The 22,055-nt window shown below is 46.2% G+C and overlaps 1 protein-coding gene across 1 annotated transcript in view; it reads left to right on the top strand.

Annotated features, from left to right (window-relative positions):
* The window catches only part of LOC126260940 (serine palmitoyltransferase 1), a 122,536-nt gene that overhangs the window by 4,192 nt on the left and 96,289 nt on the right, over window positions 1–22,055 (top strand). The gene's annotated exons all lie outside the window — the stretch shown is intronic.

The raw sequence follows: 22,055 nt of genomic DNA, 5'->3' as shown, positions 1-22,055 counted from the left end.
TTCCTACCATATGAACATCAGCATAAACTTATCCTAGCTATATTACAAATATTTGTGTAGTTGATGCAGGTCCCCCTGCGGGCCCAGGGGTAAGAATAGGCCTGTGGTATTCCTGCCTGTCGTAAGAGGCGACTAAAAGGAGTCTCAAACATTTTGGCCTTAATGTGATGGGCCCCTAAAGGGTCTGACCTCTACTTTTCAAAATTTTCTGTTAGTGCATACCATGTGGGGAAGGATACTTTACGTGGTGCATCATAAATCCATCTTGCCCTAAGATCTGGCACACTCGATATTGTCATGGAGTTGGGCTTACACTGAGCTTCCGGCCACTTTGGCTGCAGTGTGTTCCAGGTAGCATACATTCTCTCCATTGTGCACTTCCATCTTCGCCCTCATGATACAAATATGGATTTTCGACACCCGAAATCCAGCGCCGTAGCCAGTCCATTGTGGTGGGGTCGTCATGTACCCTCTTGGTAGTAGCCCCCTAACTACACAGGGATCGCACTGCTGATACCTGAGCTGCTACCTCCCAATGTATGCTGAGGGGTAGATGTCCGCCTGCCTGGGGCATCAGGACTCCCGGCAAAGGCCATCCTGCCAGGTGGTCTTTGCTGTGGCTGGGTGGCACCCATGGGAAGAGCCCCTGCTCGGAGTGGGTGGCATCAGGGCGGATGACCCACAATGAAGTGTGGGCCTCCACCAGCAGTCTCTAAGCGATCGAGGTCTAACCTTAATGGCAGGAAATATGATCCGAGATCATTCCCCTCCCCGGCCACTCCATGGGAGGAACGCATGGCTAAAGAAGGCAGCGAAGGTTATTCAGCCCGGTACCTCGTCTGTACGTGAGTTGATGGCAAATCATTTATGTCGACAAAGCCTCAGTTTTTTGTGGAGCATTTAGAGGACAAGTTTGGGGAGGCGGAGGGCTTGTCCAAAATGCGCTCTGGCTCAGTTTTGATCAAAACAGCATCCTCTGCCCAGTCACGAAGGTTACTCACTTGTGACAGGTTGGGAGATGTTTCAGTTACCATCACGCCCCATAAGAGTTTAAACATGGTCCAGGGTATTATATTCCACAGGATCTTCTTTTGAAGTCAGACGATGAACTGCGCGCGAACCTAGAACGACGAGGTGTTCACTCCATCCGGCGCGTGCATCGGGGTCCGAGGGATAATCATGTAGCCGCAGGTGCCCTCATCTTGGCCTTTGAGGGTGACGCCTTACCTGAAAAGGTCAAGGTGATGGTTTACCGCTGTGATGTGAAGCCATATATCCCTCCCCCGATGCGGTGTTTTAAATGCTGGAAGTTTGAGCATATGTCATCCCGATGTACTTCCGTAGTCAGGTGTCGAGATTGTGGACGTCCTTCACATCCCGATACTCCATGTGCCCCCCTCCCATCTGTGTTAGCTGTGGAGAACACCATTCCCCTTGCTCGCCAGACTGAACAGAAAGAACGAAAGATAATGGTATATAAGGCCCTGGACCGCCTGACCTACACACTGAGGCTAAGCGGAAGTATGAGAGACTCCTTCCTGTGCCTATGACATCTACCTATGCCGCCACTGTGACAACGGTTATACCATCTCCTGTTTCGTCGCATGCAGTTGTCTCTCTGATCCGCCAGGCTCCACCTGCCCCCTTGATGGTGGGGGGGCACTTCACTCCCTGCTGCTCCTGCTCCACCTACTTCAGGAGTAACACCTCCATAACCATCGGAGACATCAGTCCCCACTTCCCAGCTGGAGAAGCGTAAGTCTTCTTCGGCTCCTCTCGCCAGGAAGGGGTCCCTTGGGTCCCTCCCTTCCTATTCTGGCATCCGCTGAGGACCTAGATCTCGCCAGACCCTCAGACACAATGGATGTCAGTCGCACAGGTCCTCGATCGGTGCCAGCAGGTGACCCAGCAGCATAATCTGCCTACTCAGTCCCTTCACACCTTTCTCGGTCATGGACAATGTCATCCTCCAGTGGAACTGCAGTGGTTTTTTCCACCATCTTGCTGAACTCCGACATCTTCTCAGCCTTCACCCTTTCCTCTGCATTGCTCTTCAGGAAACTTGGTTTCCAGCGATGCGAACCCCTGCCCTCCGTGGCTATCGGGGTTATTATAAGAACCGGGCAGCTTATGAGAGGGTATCTGGTGACATCTGCATCTACCTCCTTCACTCTCTTTACAGCGAGAGTGTCCCTCTACAAACACCTTTAGAGGCTGTCACTGTTCGGGTGTGGACGCCCCAGGCTGTTAGTGTCTGCAGTCTCTATCTTCCAGTGGATGGTGATGTCCCGCAGCATGTCCTGGCTGCGCTGATAGCCCAATTGCCGCCACCTTTTCTGTTACTGGGCAACTTCAACGCCCGTAACCCTCTGTGGGGTGGATCAGTGGCAATGAGCCGAGGCAGCGTCATTGAGCAAGTGTTGACACAGCTCGACCTTTCTTTTTTAAGTAGTGGTGCCTTCACACATTTCACTGCCACAGCGTCACTCTTCTGGACGCCCGTGTTGATGGGCTATGAATGAGGCTAATTGGGACTTGTTCACCTCCATTGCCACTATTGAGCCTCCTTCCAATGACACTATTGATGCGGTGGTTCACTCGGTCACCACCGGCATCGTTACTGCCGCAGAATCTGCCATTCCCTGTTCTTCTGGGTCCCCTCGGTGGCGGACTGTGCCTTGGTGGTCGCCTGATATCACTGAGGCGATTAATGATCACAGGCAGGCCCTCCAGCTTCACAAGCGGCATCCGTCATTGGAACACCTCATCGCATTTAAACAGCTCCGTGTGCAAGTCTGCGCCTCATTCGCCGATGCAAGCAGGAGTGCTGGGAAAGGTATGTCTCCACCATTGGCCTCAGTACCTCTCCATCGTAGGTTTGGGCCAAGATTAGGAGAATCTATGACTATTGGACCCCCATCAGTGTACCTGCGCTTTCACTGAATGGAGTGATCTGTACTGACTCCGACACAATTGCAAACCACTTAGCGGAGCATTTTGCTCAGTGTTCTGCTTCTGCGAATAACCCGCTGGCCTTCCGCTCCCTGAAAGAGCAGTTGGAACGTTGGAGCCTTTCATTTCACACGCGCCACCCTGAATTGTACAATGCTCCGTTTGGTGAGTGGGAATTCCAAAATGCCCTAGCTGCTTGCCCCTAATACGGCTCCCAGGCCAGTTCGCATCCACTGTCCGATGCTCAAACACCTCTCGGTGGACTGCCAGTGACGCATCCTAGATCTTTTCAACCGTATCTGGGTTGAGGGTGAGTTCCCGTCGCAATGGTGGGAAAGCATCCTAATCTCCGTGTTGAAATCTGGCAAGACCCCCCCAGAGGTGGACAGCTACTGCCCCATTAGCCTCACCAACTTTCTTTGCAAGTTGCTCGAATGCATGGTGAGCTGGAGGTTGAGTTGACTACTTGAGTCTCGAGGCCTTCTGGCTCCGTCTCAGAGTGGGTTCTGTAAGGGCTGCTCTGCTGCCGATAATCTGGTGTGCCTGGAGTCTGCCATCCATATGCCCTTTGCCCGCCGTCAGCATCTCGTCGCCGTCTTTTTTTATATGCGGAAGGTGTACAATACGACATGGCAACATCACATCCTCTTCATGCTTCAAGGGTGGGGTCTTCGGGGTCCGCTCCCGATTTTCATACAAAATTTTCTGTCGCTTCACTCGTTCCGTGTGTAAGTTGCGGCCTCCCATAGTTCCTCCTGAGTTCACGAGAATCGGGTAGTGCAAGGATCTGTCTTAAGTGTCTGCCTCTTTTTAATTGCAATTAATGGGCTCGTCACAGCGGTGGGAACGTCGGTCTCAGCTTCCTTGTATGCTGACAACTTCTGCCTATATTATAGGCGCTATCTGCAAGGTGCAGTCTTGGGCTGTAGCACATGGCTTCCAGTTTTCGGCTGCCAAGACTTGCATTATGCATTTCTGCCGGCGCCGCAGTGTTCACCCTGAGCAATGGCTTTACCTTGATGGCGAACCTCTTGCTGTGGTGGAGACGCATCGCTTTTTGGGACTTGTTTTTGATACCCGGTTGACCTGGCTGCCTCATATTCAGCAGCGTAAACAAATGTGCTGGCAGCATCTTAACGCTCTTCGTTGCTTGAGTCACACCAGCTGGGGTGCTGATCCGTCTACCCTTCTACAACTGTACCAGGCTTTAATTCAGTCCCCTCTAGATTATGGTAGCCTGGCTTACAGTTCGGCATCACCTTCCACGTTATGGTTGCCTGACCCTATCCTTCACAGCGGGATTCGACTCACCATTGGAGCTTTCCGGACAAGCCCTGTCAACAGCATCCTTGTGGAGGCTGATGTCCCTCCATTGCAGATCCGGTGCCACCAAATGCTTGCCGCTTATGCTGCACAAGTTTGTAGCTTGCCTGGACATCCCAGTTACCATCTGCTGTTCCCCAACTTGGTCGTCCATCTTCTGGAACGGCGGCTCCGGTTAGGGTGTATGATTGCGGTTCGCATCAGGTCAGTTCTCTCTGAACTTGAGGTTTTCCCTCTTCCGCCTCTTTGCTGGGCCTCTCTACGTATACTCCCGTGGTGTGTGCCCCGCCCATGCCTTCGGCTCGATCTGGCACAGGGACCGAAGGACTCAGTTTCTCCTGAGGCCCTACGCCCCCACTTTCTTTCTATACTTGCCGCGTTTTGAGACTCTGATGTGGTCTGTACCGATGGTTGCTGGTCACATAGGTTATGCTCTTACTCTGGGGAATCATTATGAACAACGCTCGTTGCCAGCTGGCTGCAGTGTTTTCACTGCAGAGCTGGTCGCCATCTCTCGCACCCTAGAGCATATCCGCTCCTACTCAGGTGAGTCCTTCGTTATCTGTAGTGACTGCCTGAGCGGTTTACGAGCTATCGACCACTGTTTTCCTTACTCTTGTCTGGTGATGGCTATCCAGGAGTCCATCCATTCTCTTGCCCGTTGCGGCCGCTCCATCGTTTTTCTGTGGATCCCGTGTCATGTCGGCATCCCGGGTAATGAACATGTTGACACGCTGGCGAAACAGGCTGTCGGTGCATTGGCCTTGGAGATAGACCTTTCGGAGGGTGATCTCCAGTCAGTTTTGCGGCAGAAGGTACTCAGTGCCTGGGGTGATGAATGGCGCACCCTGCCTTCACCCAACAAACTTCGCATAGTAAAGGCGACTACAGATGTCTGGCGCTTCTCCTTGCAAGCCTCCCACAAGGACTCAGTTGTTCTCTCCCGGTTATGCATTGGCCACACCTGGCTGACGCACAGCCATCTCTTGCGCCGTGAGGACCCACCTCTCTGTCGCTGTGGATCAGTGTTGACAGTGGTCCACATCTTGTTGGCCTGTCTGTTTTTAACCATGCTCAGGCAGACGTTTGCGCTGCCTGATATGCTCCCTGCACTTTTATCGGACACCGCCGCTATGTCAGACTTAGTTTTGAGTTTTATTCGTGCAGGGGGTTTTTATCGCTCAATCTAATGGTTCGTGTCTTTTTTTATGTTGAGTCTGGCCTTTGGCCTCCTGTTTTAGATTGTGGTTTTTAGTGTGTTTCTTGGTGGTTGGCTTTTCCCTTTTTGTTTTCATGGTCAGCCAATCACTGTCTCACACTGTGTGATTTTAATTCCTTTTGTCTGGTCTCTGTCTGTGTCTTTCTTGTCTTGTGTCATCCCTTGCCTTCTCCGTTGTTTGTTTTTATTCATTGTGGGTGTTTAAAGTTCGTGGAAAAAGGGACCAATGGCCCTTGTAGTCTGGTCCCTCCAATCCCACAAACCAACCAGCCAAGTTGATGCAGGTGCCCATCTCTGTATTTGTATTTCATGCATTTAATTCAGTTCATATATATACTCGATTGTTACATATTCAGATGAGGAACTGAATGAAAAACAAACAATGTACTTAAGTAAATCAGGTACTGGGTTCCCAGTTTCGGAGCTAATTCTCAGTTACAATAAAACATAGTACTATCAACTCCTTACGTATTCTGTTGATGTCACATTGTGGTTTCAATAGTAACATAAGATAAGGGATCACACTTACGACTGCGTGAAGAAATTGAATACACTTATGTCACAGGTTGGGTGCAGTGACCATTGTAGAGGGGTGGAAGACCTGTTCTCATTGTTTGTAAGGATGGCAATGTCTTTTCTACCAGGGCATTGTGGGTTTATTGGGTTGACAAGGGCTACGGAAATCTGTTAAAGATGAAGGTGGCTGCAGCAAGACAGATGGTGGGCATGTAAACTGTTTATCATTTCAAAAAGTTACAGTAGTTTGAAATGAATGTCCTTGTTTCGCAGACATGTTCAGATGTTGGTCTTGTGCCACACACTAGTGAGAAGAGGCTAATAGCTACTGCCCCAGTAGCGCCAAAGCCTTGCATGGTTGGCATACTAGCCTGTGCTGCATCAGATGTAGCAGCTTTATGTTGTTATACTGCTGGTGTGGTGGCTGAGTCCTGCCCAGCTGAGGCGATTGATGGGAAATGCAAGATGTCCACAGCTCAGTGACTAGGAGGGCGTTGGTTCGACTGTCAGTTGTAGCAGCAGCCTGCAGTGAAATGGGTGGCAGCCTCACCAGCCTTACGGCACTGGCCAATGCACAGCATACACCATTTCAAAGCCCAGCTGTGTCAGCATCCCAGCCTGGCTGCATGAACAGCTTTTATTCACATTCAGGCAGGTCTTGTTGCAGTTGAAGTCACATACATGGCCTGACAAGTGTCTTGCTGCCCCAGCGATGGGCGGAGCTGTTAGTGTGGCGTTAAGTGCTGAGGTCATGAATGGTAGCGGGTGCCTAGATTTTGACAACAGACCCTGGGTCAGACCCTTGTCACTACATTTACCTCTACAATCAGTTTGTTGTCCACCATCAGCAACTGCTATATACTGGATTGCTTTGTATGATTTTATTCTTTGCTGTCATATAGTATAACATTGCAGGTCAACAGTTAAATAACGGGGCACTTTTTACCCAATAGCATAGCATTCTTGTGACCTGTGGTATGACAGTGTGAACCATTATTTAATACACTCAGAATTCTTATATTATCATTACACTAAATTGACTCTTATCATGTTTGCTGTTGACCGCATGTACTTGTTTCAAAGGAACAGTTACATCAGTTTCGCAAACACATAGCAGAGAAATAACCAGTGTGTTGACCTCACATTCTTATATATCATTCTAAAAAGTGTGCAGTACTCTTCTGTATATACAACAAATGCAATAGATGTAGTTTTATAACCACATTGTTCCGATGGAAGAAACTGTACTGAAGTAAGTTAGCTTCACGTTCCAGGGTTCATTTGCACAATAAATCATGATGATGTGGAACAAGTCATTTTTCATTCCCTTCAGATATTATTTTGTAAATATGGCTACATGCTTGTCATTTAAGATTTTTTAAGGAAAAAAGCGACATACAGATGTGAGTTATTAATTCCTACTCACTACCTTCTACACATTACATTAATAGAAATTCTTCTATGGAATAGAAGGAGTTGTCAAGGAGAAACTGTTTCAGTTTGTTTTCGAAATTTATGTTGATTTCTGTCAGACATTTTATATCACAGGGTAAGTGATCAAAATTTTGGTTGCAGCATTATGCACCCCTTTTTGTACTAAAGACAACCTCAATGTGACATAAAGAATGACATTTTTTCTTCTGGTGTAGTAATTGTTGTGTACAGCATTGTTCGTTTTGAAATGCAGTGGACTATTTACAACTAACTTCATGATGAAATAAATATACTGTGAATCAGTAGCCAAAGTGCCCATCTCCTTGAACAGAAGTCTACAAGATGATCATGGTCAAGCGCCACATATTGTTCTTACAGTATTCTGAGAAGGAAAATTGCTGCTCACCATATAGTGGAGATGCTGAGTCGCAGATAGGCACAAGAAAAAGCTTCTCACACTTAAAGCTTTCGGCCAATGGCCTTTGTCAGCAATAGACACACACACACACACACACACACACACACACACACACACACACACACACAAACGCTACTCACACACGCGACTGCAGTGTCAGTAAACTGAAACCACAGTTGCCTGAGACTGTAGTCGTGTGTGTGAGTTGCATTTGCATGAGTGTATGTTTTTACGTATGTGTGTCTATTGTTGACAAAGGCCATTGGCCGAAAGCTTTAAGCGTAATTTTTTTTGTGACCCAGCATCTCCACTATATGGTGAATGGCAACTTTCCTTCTCAGAATATTGTTACATTCCATCCTTGATTTTCCATTGTTTGATATTGTTCTTACAGCACATTTTTGAGCAATGAAGACTTTCTTTCTTAATGAGTAGTTACCCCAGAACATTATTGAGTGAAAATATGCAAAATATGTCAGCTTACTGACTTGTCTCTTCCCAAGATTTGCAGTGATTTGAAGTACAAATGTGGCTGAACTAAGTTGTTTTAAGAGTTCTAAAATGTGCTTTTTCCTATTTAAAAACTCATCAATATGGACAACTAAGAATTTGAAGTTTCCACCATATTTGTTATTCCCTCACCAAGTGTTACACTTATAATTGGTGTTATACCTCTATATGTGCAGAACTGAACATGTTGTGCATTGTTTTACCATTTCTTCAGTTGCTGTATGTGTGCTTGGATTGATTACAGTACTAGTTTCAGCCGCAAAAAGAACTTATTCTGCTTGTACGGGGTGGTTAAAATTAAACTTTCGCTACTTGTGCCTGTGCAGACAGAAAACTATTTACCATATGGGTACCCAACCTTATAGGAATGATGCTCAGATTGTACGTTGCAGGAATGTGTTTGTAGTAGTACTATTGTCATCATTTGCCATTAGGCAGTGGTACTGGAATGACAATGTAGTAGGGTAGAAGCACAAAAAGTCAGTGCATATTACGGCTACTGACAATCGACATGGATCTGGGCAAAGTGAGCAGGGCTTTACTTGTAAAGCTGTTTTATGAGAACAACAGCAATAGTGCTGCTGCTCTTCATGAATATTGACTCATTAAAGGAATACAGAGAAGTCCTCCTCCTTCACTCTGTTTGAAGAACATTATTCGGAAGTTCGAATTAACTGGCGATTTGGGAAGTGCTCATGGGAGAAGCTGATGGACAGTTGCACCGCAAATTGTTTAAGAAGTTACTATTGTCATGGCTGAGAGTGCTGAGAATGTGCAATCTTCAAGAAGAGCAGGAGCTGTTACCATAGCTGAACATTCCATGGGCCATCATTTGAAAAGTGCTGCGAACGGTTTTGACATGTATCCATGCAAACTTCATTATTCACCAACTTTTAGCGTGTGATGCAGACATTCAACTAAATGTTGCTCTTACATTTCTTTCAAGGGCCAAAGTTGACAATATGTGACCTTGGAAAATTTTGTGTAGTGATGAAACATACTTTACGCTCATTGGGGCAGTGAACACTTACAGTTGTTGCATTTTGGGATTTTCAGCACCAACGAATATTCGTGAAATTCCCCTGCATAGTGAATGCATCACTGTTGTATTGTGGCTTCACAGCAAAGTTCATGATTGGTCCGTTTTTCTTTGAGGATTTCAGATTCCAAGGACCAAGAAAATGCAGTGTGAATGGCACACATTACTCTGATTTCCTTCACCACATAATCCATGCTCTGTGAAAAAGAGGTGCTGTGGATGCAGCTGTTTTGATGCATGTGGAGCTCCACTTCACATTGCTTATGAGGTCACTTGGTTACTCTGTAACACATTTGGAGAAAACTGAATAATTGGCCAATTGTTCCGTGGCTACTAAGATCACCAAATTTGAACCCTCTCATGTGGAAATTAAAATGTGTTTGTTTCATTGGTTTATTTGTCATTTCTCTTCCGCATATCCTTACAAATGTTTTCACAAAGTTCCATTGTTCTATGATCACTCATTTTTCATACGGACTCTCTCTCAAGTAGCGAAAGTTTAATATATAATGAGGAACAAAAGCAGACCTAAAATTGAATCTTGGGGGAATCCCATATGTGATTTCTCCCCAGTCAGAATAATATACAACTTTCTGCATTCTTTTAATAAGGTGAGACATTATCCATTGGTTGGCTGTACCATCAGTCCCACGAAATCTCAATGATCTAGGAGAATATTGTGTGTCATAGAAAATACCAATAGGCACTGTTTTGTTATTTAATGCTTGTAAAATTTTGTGGATGAACGTGTCAATGGCATACTCGGTAGAGCAACTCTTCTGAAATCCGAACTTTGGTTTTTGATGTTATTGTTCCTCAGGTGAGATACTCTTCTAGAATACATCACCTTCTCAGAAATTTGGGAAAATGATGTCAGCAGTAAAATAGGTCAGTAGTTATTGATATCTCTGTTGGGAACACCATCAAATTCATATGGGCTTTTATTTTTGAAAGAACATATAATTTTCTTAATTTCAGAAGGAGAAGTAGGTGATACACTCTATGATTGAATTTTATGAGAATGCATTTTCAATATACTGCTGTGATTTTTCTCTTGAACTGTTTGTCTCTATATTGTCTACTATAATTAGAAAATGGTTACCTATTTGACATATCTCATACATGTGATCGTGATCATTTAAAGCCCTTCCATTTGAGGCAATAGAGATGTTATCCTATTCTGTGGCTGCTTGTCTTGTGTCTCATTTCACTACAGTCCATCTAGCCCTTAAGTCTGTCCTCGAAATTACTGATTTCTGACACAGTGTACCTGTTTCTTGAGTTTATAATGACTTTTCGTAGTAATTTTGAGTAGTTCTTGTAGTGTACATGTACTGCACAATCTCCGCTTGTTCTTGCCATCAGACACATTTTTTTATGGCTTGGTCTTTATGAGGGGGGGGCGAAGACAACACACAGATGAACAGTTCATGGTCCTGCAGCAGAATAAAAAATAAGAGCCACTTTCGGTAGAATGACCTAGTTCTCACTAGTCACAATCAGTGTCTGGTCAATTTCTGGTTGATGTCCTAGATGATTATCCGGTTGATGTCTGGGTTGGTGTCTGGTTCAGTCAGTAAAGGCAGGTTGTTTCGTTGGTTGGAGTCTGGGGCAGCACTGGGTCACATCCAGTCAGAGATAAAGATGGCACTGAAGACTGCTGCTGAGAATCGCTACCAATGGATGAGCCGCAAAGAGCAGTTGGTGTTGAAGCTGGCGTGGGAGCGAATGCTGCTGGTTGGTAGTCGTGGAGCATCTTAAATAGTCCAGCCGAAAGATGTCTGTGAGGATCATGTGGATGCACTTCACGTGGTGTGTGGACAGATTATAGTGCCGAGGTCATGGTGCATGGTACGGGCAGCCAATGCTGGTACCACTTGTGTAGCCCACTGGAGTCTGGCGTGTTCACAGAGGGATGCGCATGTTGCTGTTACCCTCTGACTTGTACACAGTGGTATGTGTTGCTGTTTTCATCTGGTGCATACACAGAGTGGCTTGTCTGGTCAGAGTTGGGATTGCTACAGAGGATGCCGAGGGTATGGAAGCTGGCCAGCCACATGTGTGTTCTGTTGTGGTATGTTGCCAGGCAAGTGGCCAGATACTTCAGCCCCTACCCCTTAAAAAGAGATGGTGAAGCCATCGGATGTCGATGGGTGGAGGGAAGGAGGAAATGAACAGGAGGTGGAGAGGTGGCTGTGGGTGTAACAGAGGCACCAAAAAGTGGAGTACGGTTATGAGCAAGCAAGGATGCTGGAGGACAGGGAAGAGGCCCATGGAGAGGGCACATCAGATAGAAGAAGCTGTTGTAGGCTGTGACTTCAGTGATGCACAAGGAAGAAATGGACCAAAACATTTGAAAAAAAGTCACTGAAGGAAGAGGAAAACCTGAGCATGAAGAATGTGTGGTGATGGTACTCATGACTCCAGTGAGTATCTCACAGTGGTCGATAAACCGCACTCGTAACAGTTGTAGCACAGCAGCTGTTTGGGTTGGCGGTACAAACTAAACTATATCGAGGTCCGCAAGGGGCCGCAGGTGCCATCCCATGGGCATCATGTGTGTGGATAGCGATTGGTCAATGTGACCTTAAATACTGGAGCACTGAGATACAGTGGACAGTTCTCTTCAGAGAGCCAAGTCATGTTCAGTTTCCGCTTACTGCCGAGTCTACAACCTGCAGTGTTCGTCCATTGTCTCCAAGACTTAGGCTCCATAGACATTGTAGGCCATCTCTGGACTCTACGTAGGAATAGTGACAGGACTTTAATATTTTGGAGGACTTTCAATAATTTCAGACGTCTAATTGTGCTGTACATTTCACAAGAAGAAACACCATTTAAGTTGAGTATTTCCTCATATATAATAAATAACATTTTGTTGCTAATTGTTGGGAATCTTTCTGATTGAAGGTCATCTACGCTATCCTCCTGCATTCCCAACAGAATGCACTGATGAATACATTTGCATTGAAGAAGCACAAAAGGAAAATGGAAGACCTATCCATAAAAGTTGGCATCAGACAGTGCAGGAACACCTTGCAGACATGTGGGCCCAGATCCAGTTACGGAGGCAGCCACAGGTGCGGAAGGCTGAAGGACATGTGTGGACACCCGCAGTAGTGCACATTGGAGCATGGCAGTGCATATAGGAGCATGGTGATGCATGTAGGAGCACAGGAGGGAACATAGGTGGGGACCTCAGTGCCAGTAGACAAGGTACGCTACCCTCGAAGGGCAGGCTGTTCATGGCTGGCTACATCGTCGCTACAAAGGGACAGGAGGACGGAAGTAGTGTCGGGCTCATGGCTAGAGGGAGCAGCAAGTGAGGTCAGGTGCAGTGATGAGTGCTGTAGGAAGATTGGTGGACACCCTGTCGCCAGCACGTGCACAGAGGCACCCTCGAGAGAAGAGACGACCATAACACAAGTTTCAGTCATCAGTCAAGATGCTCAGTAAAACTGTGAAGCTTTTGTTGACTGCAAAAAACTTCTTAGACACACAAAAGAAATCTGCATACCAGTGATGGTGGTTGAAAAGAACTTCGGATATTTAAGTGTCACGAGCAGCCCCAACTCACCCCTAAATACGAATGCACGGAGGCATCTGAATCAGTCCAGGAAGGACAGCTTAGTGTCATTGGTGAAGAATCATGCTCCACTATCACCGCAGACAGTGCATGGAGGAAGCTACTACCAAATTGGCAATAGGCTGTGGTCTAACCGAGGAACAATGTTAGCGATTGACAGTCATTCTACTTACAATTTTCATATTCTTTGAAATCTAGAGTGGAGAAAAGACAGACCAAGTGGCCCATGGTAAAACACTGTATCAACTCTGGGGATCAACCACCAATTATCTGTGTGAGCCACTGTAACAAATGCTAATAATGGAAGCAGGTGACAAACTACCTCTGGGGCATCTAGTACAAATCCCGGCTGCAGCAGTGGCATTCCACCAAATTGGAATTGACCTCTTGGGTATGTTCCTGAACTCAACAAATGGGAATCAATGGATCTCTGGATCTGATGTGACCCTCAGGGAAATACTGAAGACACTGCATGATCACTAGTCAGCAGTATTTGCTCTTGCTCCGGTATCAATGCCAGCTGCTTCTTGCAGCTAATCCATCAGTAGCATTCATCAGCAGCCGCCTCCAGCACCGCCCTGATCTCCAACTGAATGTCAATACAGCGAGGTCCAGGACTCCACTCAGCACCTACACTGGCTGGATCACAGTCTAGGACATCAACCAGACAATGATTGTACACCGATTTGGACTATAGTGAGAACTCTTATCATTCAGTCAGAATGGCTCTTATTTTCTGTTCCACATCAGAACATGAACTGTTTATGTGTGTGTTTTTTCATTGGAAACTGTGGAACAACTTTATTATGTACTGTCCTTGCCATCTTGTAAAGACCAAGACATAAAAGTGGTGGTGAGGAATGATCTTACATGTGCTACTTTTGTTTTATGGACATGTCTCTAAAGCATCATTGTGATCCGCATGGCTCCTTCCATACTAGATTTCACTACTGTAATTTTCCCAGCTACTGGGTCTGCAATTGCAAGTGTCAGCCAGGGCATTGCTTGCTTGACTCAGCACTAATTGGTGATAATGCCCCCATGTGCCACAGACAGGACAGCACAGCTTCTCCATTTCACACACCACCACCTGTGCACCACTGAACTTCTTCGATGGCACCTCACCTGTGCCGATGCACAAACTCTAACCCCTGGTCAGAACTCAGCACAGTTGCCACCATTTCCTCTAGAGCTCGAAAATGTTCAGATTTGTGACCCATCTTCATTGCAGGAGTGAACCATCTTCTCCACATCTCTGCACTTCCCAGTGCTTCTCTCCTGGCTGCCTCTGGCTCCTCTGCCTCCAGCTGCTCCACCTCTGGCACTACCATCTCCAGTGCCTTTTCCTCAGACTTCAGTGCTACCCCTTGCTCTCACTCACCTTTGGACTCCGATACCCTCTCCTGCTCTAATGATTCCTCGGCCTCCACTGCCTTCTCTGGTTCTGACACATTCTTTGGTTCAACTGTCCTCTCTGACCTTGCTGTCTCTTTAGGCTCTGCCACTTCTCCTTAGCCTGGAAGCCTCCTCTGAACTAGCTCCTATGCCATCAAACCCACTGGCTTCACTGCCTAGGGCCCCATCAGTTTCACCCCCACAACTCCAATGCCTCCACCTGCAACAACACTGACTCCTATGCTGCCTGCTCCAGTGCCACTGCCGCCCTCACCACTGGTCAACACCCATCCCAGCTCCAGAAAGGCCAGCTCTAGCACCACTGCCGTGTCTACCACTGGCCCACACACCTCATGCCTTCGGCTCGCACGCCACCAGCCTGCCCGACCTCCACCCTCCTTCAGACCTCCATCGCTTTCTGTGCCCTTGGTTCCCACCCACTCCTTGGACCCCCTTTCTTTGTCCGATGGTGACGTCGTCACTCTTTTCTTTTCTGACTCTGTGAGCCCAAGTGTGTCACCTCCTGACATGTTGCCCTTTGTTCTGCCTTCCTTTCTGCTTGCTGCAGATGATTCCCCCTTGTCCCTGGTCCCCTGGTACCCTCCTGGGCCTCTTTCTTCTGCATGTGGGTCATGCCCATCTCGTTGCACTTTCCTGACGATGACTTTGCCTGTCTCGTGTTTTCTAGGTCTACTTTGTGCCTTGACTGCCCCTCCGTTCTGCTGCCCTTCAGCAGCCATGTCCATTGCTACCATGCTGCTTCTCCTGAATGATGCAAGCAACCACACATAGCAATCTTTGTTCTGCGTATGTGTTGGAATAGCTTTGTCAGTCTGGAGCTCTGATCTATCACAGTCTTTGACTACTTGTGATCCCTGGAAGAAGTCCCATCTGAGAATATCATTATGATGACTACATTTTGTTAAAATGACAAATTCAAAGGCTAAGTTCTGTTATTGATGGTTATTCTTGGCAGTACTTGTTCCATCGTCTAGATGTACTTTCCATTTGTGACATTCTGCACAATCACTTTTGTATCACAAAACATAGTTTCCTTTAGCTTACGAATACAAGCAATTAATGTTACTGAAAAAGGAAGTCTTACTCAACTAGTGTCCGCACAAGTAGCCCATGTCCTGGCATCTTGTGACTGCTGTCCATGGAGTATTTTCATCTGTGGTGGCCTCACCACCATAGGTTGTCACCTCACTTAGTTTTCATGACTTTGGTAGCCAGGTAAGTGCCTGGTACATCTGTGCAGCAACAGGGAATGGCTACGGTGTGTTGGTGTACGACTACGTCCAAATACAGTGATTAGCTTCACCCACATGTCGACTATAATTGACTGCAGTCAACTGGTGCTATTTGGACTGTTGTGATGGTTTATGTCTTGCAGCATAGTAGTCAGACATGCATTTTCTCTCTCTGCAGTAGTGCACAACTTGTCCAGGACACTTACAACAAAAAAATACCTGCATTTTGTTCTCTATCCTCCAAATGTCTGTCTGTCTGCTGGTTGTTGTATTTGTCAGAGGAGTTGATTACCCCAGGGGGGATCACAACTCTTTTGTGAGTATGTGCTTGCTACAATGGGGCACCATCCTTTGCAGCACTACTGTGCTGCAAGTGTACACTTCCACCATCCCTGTCCTCCTCTCCCTTTCCATCAGATGGTGTTTCTAGTGCAGACACAGCTGGACCTGGTATGTGATTTAGGACCTTGGTTCTCCTTTACACTCCCACTGCTGTCTACATCTTGTCATTAATCAATACATGGTCCCCATTGTGGGCTTGACCTGCCATCACTTTTCCAAATTTTTCAGAAGTGTAGATCAAGCAGGGAAGGTCGCCCAGTGTGGTGTATGTTACTCCTTTGTGCCTTCCCATCTTAGCACCCTTTCTTTCTAATAAGATAGTACACAATACGCCCAGAACCAACACAGTAGCCATCCCTTTGTATGTGTGTGTGTGTGTGTGGGGGGGGGGGGGGGGGGAATCGTCTCACTTACTTGCCTGGAAGTAGCTCAGTAGCTCCCTGACCATTCAGGGATCACAGTGTTGGTGCCTGAGCTGGAAACTTCCTACGTATGCCAAGGAGTACCTGCCCATCATGACAGGTACCAGGACTCCAAGCAATGGATTACTCACCAGAGACTGGGTGGTGCCCATGTGGAGAGCCCCCGTTCAGAGTGGGTGGCATCATGGCAGATGCCTTACAGATGAAACTTTATCAGGCTGGTGATAATATGGTCCCGTCTGTCTCTTCAGATGCAACCCCAAACTATTTCCTTCTCTGGTTATGTCATGGGAGGAATGTAGGATTAAGCAACAAGCAGAGAAATACTCCCCCCAATACCTGGTTTGTACAAGGACAGATGAGGATTCTTGTTTGGCCAAAGAGCCTTAATTTATTCTTTGTAGAGAAAAAAGAGCACATGTCTGGAGAATTTGCACCCATCTCTAAGACATAGAGTGGATTAGATTACTTCTGATTGAAACAGCATCCTGTGCCCAGTCACAGGTGTTGGTCACTTGCAACAAGTCGGATGACATTCCGGTGAGTATTACTCACCATAATAGTCTAAATCTGTTTCAGGGCATCATTTTCGGTCATGAGCTGCTCTTACAGTCTGATGATGAGCTGCATGCCAACTTGGAGCGATATGGTGTACACTTTGTCCATCATATCAATAGGGGGCAAAGGACAGTAAGCTTGCTACTAATAAGATAGTACACAATACGCCCAGAACCAACACAGTAGCCATCCCTTTGTATGGGGGGGCTTAATCCTACATTCCTCCCATGACATAACCAGAGAAGGAAATAGTTTGGGGTTGCATCTGAAGAGACAAACGGGGCCATATTATCACCAGCCTGAGAAAGTTTCATCTGTAAGGCATCTGCCATGATGCCACCCACTCTGAACGGGGGCTCTCCACATGGGCACCACCCAGTCTCTGGTGAGTAATCCATTGATTGGAGTCCTGGTACCTGTCATGATGGGCAGGTACTCCTTGGCACTAGAGTGTCCACGATGACCTGTGTCGTAGTGACCACTTCCCTATCTCCCTCTCCTCCCTCAGCATCACCCCCCTTGGCACCTACTCAGAATGGCTCTCAGCAATGCCACCTGTGATGATGTCACCTCCAGTGTAGTCCTTAGCTCCCTGCTACATGGAGGTATTGATGTGGCTGTCCAGAGTACAACAGCAGCCATCCTATCAGCAGCCAACTTAACAATCATTTATTCTTCGGGATCATCCCATCAGAAAACAGTACCTTGATGAACCTCAGAAATCACCAAGGCTATTAGAGATAACAGGTGTGCTCGGCAATGCCATAAGCAGCTTGATTGGTGGAGCAACTCATTGCCTTTAAATAGCTCCAAGCCTGGGTATGCCACCTAATAAAATGACAGAACCAAGACTGCAGGGAACGGCATGTTTCAACCATTGGACCACAGATCCTTCCTCCACAGGATTGGTTGATGATCAGATGCCTCTACGGATACCAGTCCTCTACAGGTGCATGTGGTATTTCCTTGAACAGTGCTGTCTTCACAGACCTACATGCTGTCACTGAACAGTTTGCTCTGCACTGTGCTCCAGCCTCTGTGTTTGAGAACTGTCAACCTTCCTTTCATGACCTCAAACAGCAGTTGGAGCGAATGCACTTATCCTTCACTACATACCAACTGGAGCCATATAATGCTCTATTCAGTGAGTGAGAATTCTTCAGTTCCCTAGTCATTTGCCCTGATACAACCCCAGGGCTAGACTGTAGCCAAAACCAAATGCTAAAACACCTATCGCTGGATTGTGAATGTCATCTCCTTACTATCTTCAACCATATATGAAGTGAGAGTGAGTTCCTATCTCAGTGGCATGAAAGTGTCATCATCCCAGTGCTGAAACGATGTAAGCACCACCTAGAGCTGGACAGGCATCACCCAATTTGCCTCACCAATGTTCTTTACACTCGAACACATGGTGGTTGTGCAGGCTGCTTGAGTCTCGGGACCTTGTGGCACCAGTCCAGGATGGTTTTCGCTAAAGCCGTTCTAGTGCTGATAACTTTGTTTGCCATGAGTTTGACCAAATGTCAACACATTATTGTTGTCTTCTTCGACCTGCAAATGCACGTGATACCACATCCTTGATACCTTACATGAGTGGGGTCTGCAGGGTGTGCTTTCAATTCTTGTCCAGAACTTCTTGTCTCACTGTAGTTTCTAGATATAAGTTGGTGCTTACCACAGTACCCACCGTATCCCATATATAAGAAAACAGTGTCCCGCAGGGCTCTGTGTTGAGTACAACCCCCCCCCCCCCCCCTCTCTCTCTCTCTCTCTCTCTCTCTCTCTCTCTCTCTCTCCCTGTACTAGCAGCAGCTGTGGAGTCTTCAGTGTAACCCTCTTTGTATCCCGATTATTTTTGCTTTTACTGTTGCTCCTTTAGTGTGGTTGTTGATTGAACGCTGACTGCAGGGCACCATTCAAAAGGCAGTCATGGGGCCTCACCCACTGCTTTCAGTTTTCAGCTGCCAAGACTTGGGTTATGCACTTCTGTAGATGTTGTACTGTTCGTCCACAACCAGAACTTTACCTCAACCACAAATTACTCGATATGGGGGAGCCTTACCACTTTTTGGGACTGGTCTTCAATGCCCAGTTGATGTGTCTTTCCCATCTTAAGCAAAAGTGCTGGCTACCCCTTAATACACTTCACTGCCTCAGTAACACCAGCTGGGGTGCAGACCACTTTACCCTTCTGTGGCTTTACAAAACCCTGATACTGTCCCATCTCGATTATGGGAGTCTGGCATAAGATTCGGCATTGACCTCAGCATCATGGCCACTGGACCCAGTACACCACTGTGGGGTCCAACTTGCAACAGGAGCTTTTAGAAATAGCCCTGTGAACAGCCTATTTGAGGAGGCTGGGGTCACTCCATTACAGATCAGATGGCAACTAGAGCTACTTAGTTATGCTATGCACCTTCGCAGCTTCCCTGAGCATCTGAACTACCATGTCCTTTTTCCTAGTAGGGAGATTCACCTCCCACCATGGGGACCCAGAATTGGGGGTCACAATTGCAGTTCGAATATAGCGCCTATGCTCTGAACTCCAACTTCTTCAGTGCCAGGTACATCCCCATGATGTGTACCCTGACCTCGGATTTGTCTTGATTTATCCTTTGGATGGAAAAATTCAGTTGATCCCATGGTTTTTTGCCGCCTGTTGGTCGCTGTTCTCAGTGCGTTTCCAGGTTCAGAAGCAATGTACACTGACAGCTCAACAGTCGATGAATGAACCGGCTTTACATATGTACATGCAAGGTGGAGTGAACTATGCTCCCTGCTGAGTGGATGCAGTGTCTTCGCTGCAGAATTGGTGGCCATCAAACAGGCCCTTAGCCATGCTCGTTCTTACAGATGGAAGATGTTTCTGATCTGCTGGGATTCCCTGAGCAGCCTTCAGCCTATAGATGAGTGCTACCATCATCACCCATTAGTCACAAACATCCAGAATCTTCTTTCTGATTGTCTGGATGGCCAGTCATCTTTGTTTGGACCCCTGATTGTATTTGGATCTCAGGGAATGAACATGCCATAGCCCAGGGTCCTCCAACAGCATTCTGGGCAGAGACTCGCTCATCTTACTCCCTCTCACTCCTCTCCTGCTTCTCCCTTTTTTTTATCTCTGTCTTATTGTATCTTTGTTGCCGTCAGGTTTCCCAGGATTTGTGTTTTGTATCCTTCCTTTGAGGATTATTCCTGGTTCGATAGATACAGGATGATAGGACTACTGACATCGCAGTTTGTTCCCTTTAACTTCAAAAAACCAACCAACCAGAGGAATTGGTTGTACCTGTTTTGGTTGGATGCTATTGGCAGTGGTGGTGTATGTCAGAGATGGCCAAGTTAAAGCTTCAAGGTACATTGCCTGGTAGTGAGGATTGGTACCAAAGACTGGGTTAATGTTCATGGGTGCTACCTCTTATGTACTCGGTTAGACAGTTCTGGCTCCCATAAAATGCCATGTGTCTTCTCTTAGAAGCTGGTATGTGACAGAAGTGAGGTATTGGTGAGGTGCCGTGCCACAATTGCCAGAGGGACTACACTTGGGAGTCAAACATAGCTCTTTCATCTGACTCTTTTTTTGTTGCATTTCCTTGATGCATTGTCACTACTTGATGAATTCTTCTGTTGTGATGTCCTTTCCAGAAGGACTTCATACATGTCTCCTGTGACTCCCTTCACAAAGTGTGAGGTTTCGTTGGCTTCTGTCATATTTAGATTTACAATGGTCCAAAGGGCCACACTACTCTGTCTGTATGACTGTGTTGGTTCACCATGTTATTGGGCTCTGTTTTTCAATTGTTCATCTACTAAGAGGATTTGCTGGTGACTGTCACCAGAGGTTTTCTTCAGTTCGGCCTGGAATTTTTTTATGTTTATTTTTCACATCTGGTTCTATAGGACCAAATTGAGGAGCAAATCTCCTAGGTCATGGAACATGTCAGTACATGAAATTACAACTTAAAAGTAATAACAGATAAAATAAAATATTTATGAATCCAAAAAAAGACACGCCATAAGTTTATGTAAACGTAATCAACAATATAACACAGAAATCAGCTTAATTTTTCAGGGAACTCCTTGACAGTATAGAAGGAGTGACCCATGGGGCCGGCCGAAGTGGCCGAGCGGTTCTAGGCGCTTCAGTCTGGAACCGCGCGACGGCTACGGTCGCAGGTTCGAATCCTGCCTCGGGCATGGATGTGTGTGATGCCCTTAGGTTAGTTAGGTTTAATTAGTTCTAAGTTCTAGGGGACTGATGACCTCAGCTGTTAAGTCCCATAGTGCTCAGAGCCATTTTTTTGACCCATGGGGAAACACTTCAGCATGAATTGCTGCTAAGATCTTTGAATTATTGTGGTAGCTTATTCAAAATGGATGCAGCAGTATACTGCACACCTTTTCTGCACAAGAATCAAGGAAGTGTGATCCAAATGCAGATTAAATTTCTGCCTAGTATTAATTGCCTGAAATTTGCTAATTCTTGGGAATAAGCTGATATTGTTAACAAGAAACGACAGTAAATAATATATATAGTGAGAGACCAAAGCTAAAATATCCAGACTTACGAACAGGGGTAAACAAGAGGTTCGCAAATTTACACCACTTATTGCCCAAACTGCCCATTTCTGAGCCAAAAATATCATTTGAGACTGGGAAGACTTACCCCCAAAATATAATACCATATGTCATAAACAAATGAAAATAAGCAAAGTAGGCTACTTTTCATGTCGAACTATCACTTACTTCAGATACCATTCGAATAGTAAAAATGGCAGCATTAAGTCTTTCAACGAAATCCTGAATGTGGGCTTTCCACAACAGTTTACTATCTATCTGAACACCTAGAAATTTGAACTGTTCAGTTTCACTAATCATATGCCCATTCTGTGAAATTAAAATGTCAGGTTTTGTTGAATTGCATGTTAGAAACTGCAAAAACTACACCTAGATATTAAGCTTCTCCTCATTTTTCTCAAACCACTGTTGAACTGAGCTTCCCAAGTAAAAGTACACATTTACAAAGCACAACATTTCATCCCACCTGTTGTATATGGTGACTCAGCTGAATCTTTTCATCAA

This window comes from Schistocerca nitens, chromosome 5 (assembly GCF_023898315.1).
Source record: "Schistocerca nitens isolate TAMUIC-IGC-003100 chromosome 5, iqSchNite1.1, whole genome shotgun sequence".
NCBI classification, from domain to species: Eukaryota; Metazoa; Arthropoda; class Insecta; order Orthoptera; family Acrididae; genus Schistocerca; species Schistocerca nitens.
The sequence above is the reverse complement of the archived record's forward strand: the minus strand, read 5'-3'. Positions and strand labels throughout refer to the sequence as shown.